Source organism: Leucoraja erinacea, chromosome 34, assembly GCF_028641065.1.
Source record: "Leucoraja erinacea ecotype New England chromosome 34, Leri_hhj_1, whole genome shotgun sequence".
NCBI lineage: Eukaryota > Metazoa > Chordata > Chondrichthyes > Rajiformes > Rajidae > Leucoraja > Leucoraja erinaceus.
Genome location: NC_073410.1, coordinates 11097412 through 11111619, shown reverse-complemented (window position 1 = coordinate 11111619; position 14208 = coordinate 11097412). Strand labels below are relative to the sequence as shown.

General features: G+C 46.1%; 1 non-coding gene across 1 annotated transcript; it reads right to left on the bottom strand.

Annotated features, from left to right (window-relative positions):
- Positions 1–12965: 12965 nt before the first annotated feature.
- On the bottom strand, positions 12966–13038 carry trnaf-gaa (transfer RNA phenylalanine (anticodon GAA)). Its single transcript has one exon. It is a non-coding gene; the product is annotated as a tRNA-Phe (tRNA).
- Positions 13039–14208: the final 1170 nt, after the last annotated feature.

The window sequence follows — 14208 nt, the reverse complement described above, 5'->3', positions numbered from 1 at the left end:
GGCCACCACCGATTGGTGCCATCATCTTCGCTGTGAATTTCATCCACAGCGAGTCCTCTCAGGCCACTGTTGTCCGCCCGGTAGTTCCCTGTCTCAACAAAGACCAGCAACTGAAGAGGATTTTACACGGCGATACGTTCTTAACACACCTGACCTTCTGAGATACATTAATGAGAATGCAGGGTGACTTGGACAGGTTGGGGGAGTGGGCAGATGCATGGCAGATGAAGTTTGATGTGGATAAATGCGAGGTTATCCACGTAGAAAAACAGGAAGCCATATTACTATCTAAATGGGATCAAGTTGAGAAAAGGGGAAGTACAACGGGATCTGAGGGATCCTTGTTCATCAGTCTATGAAAGTAAGCATGCAGGTACAGCAGCCAGTGAAGAAAGCGAATGGCCTTTATAACATGAGGAGTCGAATATAGGAGCAAAGAGGTCCTTCTGCAGTTGTACAGGCCCTAGTGAGACCACACCTAGAGTATTGTGTGCAGTTTTGGTCCCCTAATTTGAGGAAGGACATTCTTGCAATTGAGGGAGTGCAGCGTAGGTTTACAAGGTTAATTCCTGGGATGTCGGGACTGTCATATGCTGAGAGAATGGAGCAGCTGGGCTTGTACACTCTGGAGTTTAGAAGGATGAGAGGATATCTTATTAAAACATATGATTGTTAAGGGTTTGGATACGGAGGCAGGAAACATGTTCCCAATGTTGGGGGAGTCCAGAACCAGGGGCCTCAGTTTAAGGATAAGGAGTAAGCCATTTAGAACGGAGATGAGGAAACCCTTTTCTGTCTGTGGAATTCTCTGCCTCAGAGGGCAGTGGAGGCCGGTTCTCTGGATACTTTCGAGAGCCAGATAAAGCTCTTAAAGATAGCGGAGTCAGGGGATATGGGGAGAAGGCAGGAATGGGGTACTGATTGGGGATGATCAGCCACAATCACATTAAATGGCGGTGCTGGCTCAAAGGGCTGAATGGCCTACTCCTGCACCTACTGTCCACTGCCTAATGTCTATAACTCTAAATCTTCAAAATTAAAAAAAACAAAAATTACTTCTCGATTGTTCTGGCATCCGAATCTCTCGCGCTACTTACCAGAAGACATGCTGTTCCTCTGAGACCGACTTTATATATTCTGGGATGTGCTGGGAAGCATACTCACTGTATCAGCCCCATCTGTGCAATGCCTTTGAAACATTCAATGTATTATGACAGCAGCAATAGCAATGAATTTCAGGAAACATTAATAAATAATACAGGTTTAAATATTAAATCTTAAGTCATAAAATCTTAAATGTAATGTTATAACACATATTCCTATATCTAGCTGAGTAATTTACTTTCTAAATTCCTTCACAGGATGTGGGTGCCACAGTTAAGGCCAGCACTGCACTTGCCCTTGAGAATGTAGGTATGAGCTGCAGCCTTGTCGATGGGCAACAGCATCGATATCTGGAGAGTTCCTGGACTTGGAATCACTGGAATACAGTCTAGTCCACAGTCAATGAATGGTGGTCTTGGAGGGGAGGATGCTCCTCAAACTGCGGAGCATCTTGGACAATACAGCTCACCCCCTCCATGACACACTGGTCAACCTGAGGAGCACCTCCTGCAACAAACTGCTTCCACCGAGATGCAGCATAGAACGCCACAGGGGATCCTTCTTCCCTGTGGCTATCAAGCTGTACAACACCTCCCAATTCTGTCGTGGGGTAGACTGACTCCCCTCCACCACTCTCCCTTCCCCCCTCCTTTTCCCCCCCCCCTCCCCCTTTCCACAAGACACACAACTGCATAAAGGTTAATATAAACATCCACCACAGCGGATTCCCCACATTCCCCACTGCGATGGAAGGCAATAAAGTTTAATCTTCTTCCCTCATTTTTCCCCAGCGGTCGGGGCAGTCATCCGTCAGGGTGATTGAAGCCCCCAATTTGGGGCGATCAAAGGCCTCGCGTCAGGGCGATCGAAGTTCCGCCGTTGGGGGCGATTGAAGCTCCCACGGCTTGGAGTTTCCAAATTCGGTCTCTGATCAGAGGCCGCGAGCTCCGTGATGGTAAGTCCCGCAGGCTCCCGCGGGAGAGCTCAGAGGTCGATCCCTGGCAAAGGGATCATGGGCTCCGCGATGTTAAGTCTGCAGCCACCCGCGATGGAGCTCCCCGAAGTCGGCCTCCAGCAAAGGCCGCCAACTCCTCGATGTTAGGCCGCAGTACCAACGGAAATACGATACGGGAAAAAATGGCATCTCCATCAGGGTAAGAGATTAGAAAAGGTTTCCCCCAACCCCCTTCCCCACCCCCCCCACAAAAAACGCCAAATAAACACTAAAATCATACATTTAACACATACCAACAAAACAACAAAGAAGAAAGGGACAGACAGACTGTTGGCGAGGCAGCTGTTGGCTGGCGCCACCTGTATCTTGTTGTGTTTTATGACTGTTGGCCGACCAATTTCCCTCCCGGGATAAATAAAGTTTGATCATATCATATTGTAAGTGCCAGCTACCCTCCTCCATTCTGGTGGGCGAGATCACAAGTAGCCAAGATGGGTAAAGATAGCACCCACAACAACCATTGATAGCCTCCTAACTGCTCTCAAAGTCCTCTCAATTGATATTAAATATCCCTGGTGGCCAGAAGCATTTAAAATAACGCAAAGGGTTTTAAATAACTATATAAAAAATTGCTTCAAGCTCTTTTAGCTGCTGAAAATTAATTAAAAGAGTTAGGGTGGAATAAAATAAGAAAGATATCATTACCTTGTCAGTCAAGATCAGTGGCCCCCATTCACGTAATGTACAGGCAGTTCAGAGAGAAAGAGTGGCCACTGCTTCTTCTGGTGTTGTCTAGTGACAGAATTTATATGTAAGAGTGTCAGGTGTTATGGGGAGGAGGCTGGAGAATGGGGTTGAGAGGGAAAGATAGAGCAGCCAAGATTGAATGGTGGGGTAGTATTGATGGGCCGAATGGACTAATTCTGCTCTTAGAATTTATGAACATTAAATAGTCCAGTACAGGTCTTCCACCTCATTCCTAACTTCAACATTGCCATTTGCTAGCACTGGCATCAGTGCTTATTATGACACAGGTGGAGGCCATTTGGCCCATCAGCTCCATGACTAATTTAACCTCCTCCCTGTTCTTCCTTCTCAGCCCATTGTCAGCCTTTCAGATTCTAACACACCCCTGGTCCAGCCTTGCTCATCCTATTTCAATCAAACCTGTCACATTCACATCATACTGAACCTTCCTGACCTACACTGGCTCCCTCCGGGAAACTTACCGGATAGTGAAAGGCCTGGATAGAGTGGATGTGGAGAGGATGTGTCCACCAGTGGGAGAGTCCTGGACCAGAGGTTATAGCCCCAGAATAACAGGACGTACCTTTAGAAATGAGATGCAGAGGAATTTCTTTAGTCAGAGGGTGGTGAATCTGTAGAATGCATTGCCACAGATGGCTGCGGAGGCCATTAATGGATATTTTCAAGGCAGAGATTGACAGATTCTTGATTAATAAGGTTATCAGGGATTACGAGGCGAAGGCAGGAGAATGGGATTGAAAGGGAATGATAGATCAGCCATGATCAAACAGCAGAGTAGACTCAATGGGCTGAACGGCTTAATTTTACTTCGGAGTCACGTGAGTGATTACGTGAAGAGCCCGCTCAGCACGCATGCGCGGCATTACGTTCAGCAGATGCAACAGCGGCGCATCGGGTTTCAGGCGCTCCCGCTACAGGTGAAAGAACGGACCGTCAGGTAAGCTCTGAGGTCGGGGTTTTTCTTTCACTGGGAGCCTTCTGCTTTCAGGCAGAGAAGAAAGGCTCAAGAACAAACCTGTCCCCCGCTCGACTCCACGGAGGAGCGTTCCATCTGGGAGGGGGGGGGGCAGCAACAAGGTGGTAGGAACAGGAAGAGCTGCTAGGTGTGGTGGACCGCTACGTGGCAACCCCACGTGCAAGAGGCCGTTAAAGGCCAAACCAGCGGCCAGCATTAACCACTTCTCCAACAGGCCCCTACAGGAGAGGTGGTCAATAAGGCTTTAGAAAACTGCAGCGGATCCTCAGGCTCCTGACGTCAGCCATCACATCGTTTGCTCGTTCCGTGGACAAATACGGAGATGACCACAACCTTCGTAAACAAATCATAAAACCTGCCATAAAATCCTAAATCTGCGGGGTTGTGCATACCCCAGCCACTGAGCCAGACCCACTGGTCTTTGGCAAAAACCTCACAAAGCATATGAAGGATATGACAGAGGCTTTAAAAAACTTTCGGTCTCATGAGGGCAGGCCCGGGACGAGCAAACCAAAAACAATAATTCCTAAGCAGCATTGTGTTTTTCTACAAACAGATTCATTGGTTGATTACGATAACACACTTCCTCCCTCAAGGACTTCGGCAGTGCGTGAAATAATACCTGTTACACGGTTTGAAATCACAGAGCTTTGAAGTCTTCACGTAGTCACTCCGAAGTAAAATTGTAAGATTAAACGAGAACTTACCAGTTTGAAGTTTGATCTGTATTTTATGAGGAGTTACGATGAGGGATTACGTGCCCTCCGCTCCCACCCTCATTAATATGGGTCAAAATGTTAAACTGATGTCTCCTTTTCTTTACTATGTTTACTTCAATAACTGTGTCTATCTGTGATTCCACACCGCTGCTTTGAAGTATGCCGCGCATGCGTGCTGAGCGGGTTCTTCACGTAATCCCTCATCGTAACTCCTCATGAAATACAGATCAAACTTCAAACTGGTAAGTTCTCGTTTAATCTTACTATTTTTCTCCCATCTCTTAGGATGGTATGGTCTCTTGAAAAAACCCATTAGTAATTAGTTGGCCCTGGGGCATGAGTCCTGTGTGGTTGTTTGTGAGTGAGGCCTGTCCCACTTGGCCGTCATTTGGGGATGGCGCGCGAAGATGACCAAGTGGGACAGGCCCTTTGAGGCCAACATACAGCATATGCAGCTAGTAGGTAGTTGTTGAAGTAGGGCTTCAGCCATGAAGTAGGGATCAGCCATGATTAAATGGCGGAGTAGACTTGATGGGCCGAATGGCCTAATTCTGCTCCTCCACCATCTGAACTTCCCCAGTTTGGTTATCACCTTCAGTCTGACAAGAACAAATTTGGCACTCAAGAATGTTTATTTGTCATACACACCGGATATGAACCAAAACAAGAATATTCTTTTCACACAGAGAGTGGTGAATCTCTGGAACTCTCTGCCACAGAGGGTAGTTGAGGCCAGTTCATTGGCTATATTTAAGAGGGAGTTAGATGTGGCCCTTGTGGCTAAGGGGATCAGGGGGTATGGAGAGAAGGCAAGTACGGGATACTGAGTTGGATGATCAGCCATGATCATATTGAATGGTGGTGCAGGCTCGAAAGGCCGAATGGCCTACTCCTGCACCTAGTTTCTATGTTTCTATGTTTCTATTCTTGCAGCAGCTCTGCAGGCACATTGGAGGAAAGCACTAGACACAAATTCTGCCCCTTTGCTCTAATCCCTCCACCACTAGCAGATGTGCTTCCAGTTCTACCGGACCAAAGGCTGGGATTAAACCCTTTCATTCTAGTGACTCCCCTGCCCCTTGGTCCTCTGGAAATCCCATCTCCATGACAAGACCTCTGTGTCCTTTTTCAATACTTCTCAGCATCATTTTTTAAGCGTTGATGTTGTCAGACATCACATGGTTGAGATGGATGATGGTGGGACAACCCATTCTGTGACCTGGTTGACTTTTGTTTTTGCCCCAAAAGCCTGGATTTCAATGCTTATTTGTCGAAAATAATCAAGTAAAATTGTGAAATGAAACGATTGATTTGGAACAGAAACATTATGCTTGCCACTAGATGCTGCTGCAATACTACTGAACTCCTGGTCAGATGCCATCACTAACTCGGTGGATCGCAGGCGAAATGATGTCAGAGCGAACTGCAGATGCTGGTTTACCCCGAAGAAAGACCCAAAGTGCTGGAGTAATTCGGCGAGACAGGCAGCATCTCTGGAGTGCAGGAATTAATAGATTATTATCTGAATGGTGGCCGATTAGGAAAGGGGGAGATGTAACGAGACCTGGGTGTCATGGTACACCAGTCATTAAAAGTAGGCATGCAGGTGCAGCAGGCAGTGAAGAAGGCGAATGGTATGTTAGCATTCATAGCAAAAGGATTTGAGTATAGGAGCAGGGAGGTTCTACTGCAGTTGTACAGGGTCTTGGTGAGACCACACCTGGAGAATTGCGTACAGTTTTGGTCTTCTAATCTGAGGAAAGACATTCTTGCCATAGAGGGAGTACAGAGAAGGTTCACCCGACTGATTCCTGGGATGACAGGACTTTCATATGAAGAAAGACTCGGTTTGTACTCGCTAGAATTTAGAAGATTGAGAGGGGATCTTATAGAAACTTACAAAATTCTTAAGGGTTTGGACAGGCTAGATGCAGGAAGATTGTTCCCGATGTTGGGGAAGTCCAGAACAAGGGGGTCACAGTTTAAGGATAAGGGTGAAATCTTTTAGGACCGAGACGAGGAAAACCATTTTTCACACAGAGAGTGGTGAAACTCTGGAATTCTCTCCCGCAGAAGGTAGTTGAGGCCAGTTCATTGGCTATATTTAAGAGGGAGTTAGATGTGGCCCTTGTGGCTAAAGGGATCAGGGGGTATGGAGAGAAGGCAGGTACAGGATACTGAGTTGGATGATCAGCCATGATCATATTGAATGGCGGTGCAGGCTCGAAGGGCCAAATGGCCTACTCCTGCACCTATTTTCTATGTTTCCATGTTTCTATGTTTCTATGAATGGGTGATGTTTCGGGTCGAGCCCCTTCTTTATCTCAAGAGATGTTGCCTGACTTTCTGATTTGCACCAACATTTTTTTTTTTTGCATTCAGTTTATTTACTTTGGATTCTGAAAGTGCTAGTGTAGAAAGGGTCTGAAGAAGGGTCTCGACCCGAAAAGTCACCCATTCCTTCCATCAAGAGGTATTGCCTGAGGTATTACTCCAGCATTTTGTGTCTATCTTCGGAGGAGCACAGGACTGATATTGCAGGGGTTTCTTCCCTTCATTATTCAGGAGGGCATCAAAGCCAAGGCCAAAGCCAACCTCTATTACCCATTGTTTAAGAAGGAACTGCAGATGCTGGAAAATCGAAGGTACACAAAAAAGCTGGAGAAACTCAGCGGGTGCAGCAGCATCTATGGAGCGAAGGAAATAGGCAACGTTTCGGGACGAAACGTTGCCTATTTCCTTCGCTCCATAGATGCTGCTGCACCCGCTGAGTTTCTCCAGCTTTTTTGCATACACTCTATTACCCAATGCTCATTATCTATCACCTCATGCCGACACACACCACCGCATGCAGGGACAGTTTCTTCCCGGCTGTTATCAGGCAACTGAATCATCCTACCACAACCAGAGATCAGTGCTGAACTGCTATCTACCTCTTTGATCACCCTCGGACTATCCTTGATCGGACTTGCTGGCTTTATCGTGCGCTGAATGTTATTCCATTATCATGTATCTATACACATGTGTTGTCTTTCTGCTGACTGGTTAGCACGCGACAGAAAGGCTTTTCACTGTACCTTGGAGCATGTGACAATAAATTTAACTGAACTGAACCTTGCAAACAGAGACTTAATTAGATCTCTTGCTGTGGCCCTGGAGTTTTATATATGCGCCATGCCAGATAAGGTTAGCAGGTCTCCTTTCCTGAAAGTCAAAAGCAGACCAGATTTATTTTTTTATTACATGGAGAATTAAAACAAAACCTATTCTCAATGTAATGTTTAATATTCTCCATGTAATGTAATGTTTTAATCTCCATTACTTAATGTTTTAATTCTCCACTGCTAAGTGAATTGAAATTCAAAAGCTGCCATGGTGGGATGTGAACCCAGGCCTCCAGATTGTTCTTCCAAGCCTCTGCATTGCTAGACCATTGACTTAACCACTATGCCACCACCATGGTCTTGCCCAGAGCCTGTTCACAAGGAGAGTGTATGGGTGAGCATGATGATCAAGTTCGTCCCTATCAACGTGTGTACAACAACATACATGATCCATGGTTTATGGGCATTGTCACACATGGATGATGCTGAGATCAAGCTATTCTGGGGCATGGCTGATTTTATTTGCCTCAAAGGCTTGGATTTCAATCCTCATTTGCCAAAAATTATCAGATTGTAGTAGGGGTTGAAAGAGAAGAGAAGAGAAGAGAAGAGAAGAGAAGAGAAGAGAAGAGAGGAGAGAGAAGAGAAGAGAAGAGAAGAGAAGAGAAGAGTAGAGAAGAGAAGAGAAGAGAAGAGAAGAGAAGAGGCCCTGGACAGAGCCTGGCCAGTGAGAGGTGGCTCTGTGTGCTCCTGTTTCCTCCCACATCCCAACAATAGAGTCACAGAGTCATAGAGTGATACGGTGTGGAAACAGGCCCTTCAGCCCAACTTGCCCACACCGGCCAACATGTCCCAGCTACACTAGCCCCACCTGCCTGCGCTTGGTCCATATCCCTCCAATCTTGTCCTATCCATGACGTGCAGGTTTGTAGGTTAATTGGCCTCTGTAAATTGCCTCTTGTACGTACGGAGCGGATGAGAAAATGAAATAACATGGAACTAGTGTGAACGGATGATCGATAGTCGGCATAAACGTGATGGGCTGAATGGCCTGTTTCTATGCTGTATCTTTTTATGAGGGCCGATAGGACTGTTTTGCTTGGAGCTAGCATGGACCCGAGGGCAGAATGTCCTCATCTTGCGTTGCTGTTCATAAGTAAATCACTGTAGAAACATGAAGATGTCTGTATCTGAAGCACAAGGTGAAATCAGCTGCAGGAGGCTGCAAAATATCTGCCATAGTTCGAAATGTAACCACTGACTACAGAGTCGCTGGCAAGCTTCCATCAATAAAATGAATAGCACCTTAACAGGATTAGCAAAGCAGCAGAGAGCAGAGTTCCTTTTCCACAAAAGAACAAATTGGGGGAGAGAAGCAGCAACATTTCAATTTTGAACCACGCTTCTGCTGACAGGTCAGTGAGTAGAAACGTGAATGATTCTCCATCCCCAGAGATGCTGTTTGCAGGGCACAGTCTTGCCTGCACCTGCAGGTTTGTGCCTGACTTCAGGAGATTAAATGCACCTTGCCAACTAAATTAGATAATTGCTGGAAGCGTTCAGGTGTAGAATGAAAAGGATGCAACTGTGTTTGCTCCAGGCATTCCTAGTCCTTTCCACATTTCTGTCTGCTGACACCTCCCCCCCTCACCACCCCACCCCCTTCCCCTCCCCCTCCCCTCCCCCCCCCTCTCCCCTCCCACCCCTCCCCTCCCCCTCCCCCCCTCCCCCTCCCCTCCCCCCCTCCCTCCCCTCACCTCATCCCCTCACCCAACTCAGCCCGCCCTGTTACTTTACCCTCACCTCACCACACCCCTCACCTCACCACACCTCCCCTCCTTTTTCCTCACCACCCCACTGCTGGCTCTCCCCTCTTCCCACTACCCCTACCCCTCCTCTCTCCCCCCCTGCTCAGTCCCCACCTCTCCCCTCTCCTCACCACCCCTCCCTCCCTCCTCTCTTCCCCTCCCCTCTCCACTCACCCCCCCCCCCCCCTATCCACCCCACCTTTCGTGGCCCATGTCCACTCACAAGAAAATAGCCCGCCCTTGTTACTTTACCCTTTCTTGGAACGCTGCAACCATCGTGGGGGAAGGGGGAAGCTTTACAACAGCGATGGGTTGATGTGAGAATCGCTGATCGCAGGAGTGGAGGGGAAAGGTGCAAGGGACTGACAAGTTTCAGCTGACAGCTTCCACTGATCATTGATACAGGAGGTGGATAAAGAAACACAGAGATGAGAGAAGCTTGTTGCAAAAGAACAGAGGCTTCTGTGGGAGTCCTCCTCTTCTGACTGAGGCAAAAGAACTGGTGCATGAGGGAGCAAAACATCCAGACAATTTTCTAGCTTAAAATGTTGAATGTTAAAAGGTAAAATATTGAATGTCAATATTGAGAGGCAACTTCTGAACCTGACATGAATGAGACAGAAAGTGATACAGCCACAGGAGTTGTCTGCCCCAGCGTCACATTGATCTGGTCACATACCATGGTCAATCCTTTATCGTAACTCCATCGCAAGCAAGGAATCACAGAACACTTACAATTCAGGAGACCATTTGGGACATTCAAAAAAATGTTGTATATAATTATGAACATATAATTAAGAACCAAGCATTCCGTATGGTATGGGCCATTGAAACATTGTTGGACCAGACACTGCTGTAGGGAGTTATTGCCTTCGAAAAAGGATGCTCCATTGGTAGATCTAATCCTGTTATGGACCTTGGACGCAGTAATGTTGAAGAGCCAACTTTAGTATTGTGTTTAGAACACTGTTGCACAATGTTACTCCACTATTGTGTGTCTCTCCATGATACTTTTGCTGGTGGTCAGAGACATAGAGGTTAACAAACCACATACCAGGACTCTTGAGGACATGGTGAAAACCTTTTAATTTGCTACTGGTGGTTAATCCGGCCACAAGATTGGCCGGTGCATCCTGAGACCAGAGGAATCGGATGTAAACATATGACCAGACTCGAGATTGGCAAAGAAATGCAACTTGCAGACTCTCATAGATTGGGCTTTGGAGGATCACAGCGCATGGACTGGTGAAGGAGCAAGCCTTTCCCTTTGTCGCCACCTCATTAAAAAACTCACATGTTTGTAAGACCCGCTCTCACAAAGCCAAATCAACAGAAAATGTACTCCCGACCCCACCCTCATCACCACCCCTCACATCAGTCACATTCGAGCTTTTTTCTTCTTTCTAAGGCAAAATCAAACATTGTTAACTGCAGAGGCACAGCGATCTCAGCTTGTTCCTGCAGTTCACCCTTGCCTCAAGTGGAGGTGCTGGCAGTCTCAGGCTTGCCCTGGCTGTTCAGCTACGTGCTTGATGAAGAGGTCTTGGTGGCTCAGTCATTGCCTCTGCGTGTGGGCACAGTCCTTCATTGTCTATGTGCAGGTAAGAGGCACTGGTGGTCTCAGGCATGCCCAGGCCACCTCGTCTTGATCTCAGTGGAGGCGCTGGCTGCCCAGGGCCTGTCCTGGCAGCTCGATTCCTATACTCCTTTGAAGCACTTTCTGCATCCTGCCCACAACTCATACCACCACCCAACTTCAAATCATTTTTCTATCATGAAAGGCTGACATACTAATTGCATGTTATCCATACGTGGTTGCATGCTGTTAATCAAGGAAACCCTTCATATTCCATCATATTCGGTATGACATAGAAACATAAAAAATAGGTGAAGGAGTAGGCCATTCGGCCCTTCGAGCCTGCACAGCCATTCAATATGATCATGGCTGATCATCCAACTCAGTATCCTGTACCTGCCTTCTCTCCATACCCCCTGATCCCTTTAGCCACAAGGAGGACTCTCTCAAACATCTACAGGTACACAGTAGAGAGCATGCTGACCGGTTGCATCGTGGCTTGGTTAGCCAACTTGAGTGCCCAGGAGTGGACAAGACTGCAAAAAGTGGTAAACACTGCCCAGTCCGTCATCGGCTCTAACCTCCCTACCATCGAGGGGATCTGTTGCAGTCGCTGCCTCAAAAAGGCTGCCAGCATCATCAAAGACCCACACTATCCTGGCCACACACTCATCTCCCCGCTACCTTCAGGTAGAAGGTACAGGAGTCTGAAATCTGCAACATCCAGGTTCAGGAATAGCTGTTTCCTCACAGCCTTCAGGCTATTAAACTCAGCTCAAACAAAACTCTGATCATTAATAGCCCATTGCACTTTATCTGTTTATTTATGTGTGTATATACATATTCATTGGTATATGGTAACACTGGTCTGTATTTATTTATTTATGCCTACTATATTCTGTTGTGCTGAAGCAAAGCAAGAATTTCATTGTCCTATCTGGGACACATGACAATAAACGCTTGAATCTTGAATCTTGAATCTTGATATCCAAATCCTTTTGCTTTCAAACAATTATTAGTTACTCCCTCTATAAAATGAATTCAATTTGTTATTCTCTCTTACACAATACACAAACACATGTTTACACCTTATCCACTCAGCCTATCTCCTTTGCATAGTTTGTGTCACCATTTATAATCTAATTCCGAATCACATCACCACACCTGAATATCCCCCTTCCTATCCCACACTGGCCTTTCTGTCCAGGGACTCCTCCATTGTCAGAGTGAGGTGCAGCGCAAATTGGAGGAACAGCACCTCATATTTCGTTTGGATAGCTCACACCCCAGCCGTATGAACGTTGACGTCTCTAACTTCAAGTAACCCTTGCTTTCACTCTCTCTCCATCCCTCCCCCTTCCCTGTTCTCCGACCAGTCTTACTGTCTCCGACTACATTTTATCTCTGTTTGCTTTGTTGTTACCTTCTCCCAGCTAACAATGATCTGTTCTACATTTCTGTTGATCTCCATTCCCTAAGTCCTGTTTTTGCACATTCACACTTCCTTATCTATGTCTCTCCCTTCCCCTGATGTCAGTCTGAATAAGGGTCTCGACCCAAAGCATCACCCACTCCTTCTCCCCAGAGATGTTGCCTGTTCCGCTGGGTTACTCTACCATTTTGTGTCTATCTTCAGTTTCAACCAGCATCTGCAGTTCCTTCATAAAAACCTCACCAGAATCGGTGACAATCTCGGGTCCAATTCTTGACGTGTGGCACTGCCTGAAAACCCCCCCACTCTTTCTAGAAAGATAGAAACATAGAAAATAGGTGCAGGAAGAGGCCATTCGGCCCTTTGCGTCAGCACCGCCATTCATTGTGATCATGGCTGATCGTCCCCAATCAATAACCCGTGCCTGCCTTCTCCCCATATCCCTTGACTCTACTAGCCCCTAGAGCTCTATCTAACTCTCTCTTAAATCTTAAAGATTAAAGATTAAATTCAGAAATACCATTGCCGAAACCCGGGATTGAACCAGGGACCTTTAGATCTTCAGTCTAACGCTCTCCCAACTGAGCTATTTCGGCTACTCACATTATTCTACTTTATGTTCTTTGTGCTTTCACCAATTCTTTATCCATTCTCTAATCCATTCTGGATGATCAATGTGATGGAAGATCAAGTCATGTTTATTGTAAGGTCCAAGTACACAGAGGTACAGGTACAATGAAAAATCTTGCTTCATTTTTCATTTGTCACCACATTGATCAAACACAATTTCTCTTCCATCAAATTATATTAACACTGCCTAACTAAATTATGATTTTCTAAACACTTCATTATCAAATCTTAAATAACAGATTCCAGTATTCTCCTGACAAATGACATCCAACTAACTTGGATATATTGTTCTTTAGTTTCTCTCTTCCTTTTCTTCTGCAGTAGTGGTGATATATTTGATGGATTCTAGATCATCCCACTTCCTGGAAGTTTCAGAAGATCAATAGTCCATCCATTACATGAAGATAATATCCAGGATCAGAAGGTGACAGAAGTCCATCAAGTATCTTATTTTAATAAGATTGGTGAAAAACTATAATATTCCCTATAACTATAGCTACATTATAATTCAGCTCCACATATCCATTTACCTTTAATGCTGTTCTGATCAAGAATCTATCGACTTAATGAAAGGCCCAGATAGAGTGGATGTGGAAAGGAGGTTTCTAGTAGCATGAGAGTCTCGGACAATATCTTTCTTATCTTTCTGATGAGCTCTTGTTCTAGATTCTCCCACAAGAGAAGATATCTTAGAGTCATACAGTCATAGAATCATAGTGGTACAGTGTGGAAACAGACCCTTCGGCCCAACTTGCCCACACCAACCAACATGTCCCAGCTACACTAGTCCCACCTGCCAGCGTTTGATCCATATCCCTCTAAACTTGTCCTATCGATCATCTCCACATCAATGTTGCAAAACCCCTCAGGATCTTGTGTATTTCAACCAAGTTCTCTCTCCATCTGAGGAGCGGTTTGGCCCGAAAGGTCACCCGTCCATGTTGACCAGAGATGCTGCCTGACCCGCTGAGTTACCATAAACTATTGTTTGTAAAGCAGCATCTGCAGTTCCTTGTTTCTCCCTCTCTCATTCTTCTCAACTACAGAAATCCACAAGTCTGGACTGTACAATCTTTCATCACAAACCCATCCATTCCAGGCATCACATAGAAACATAGAAACATCGAAAATAGGTG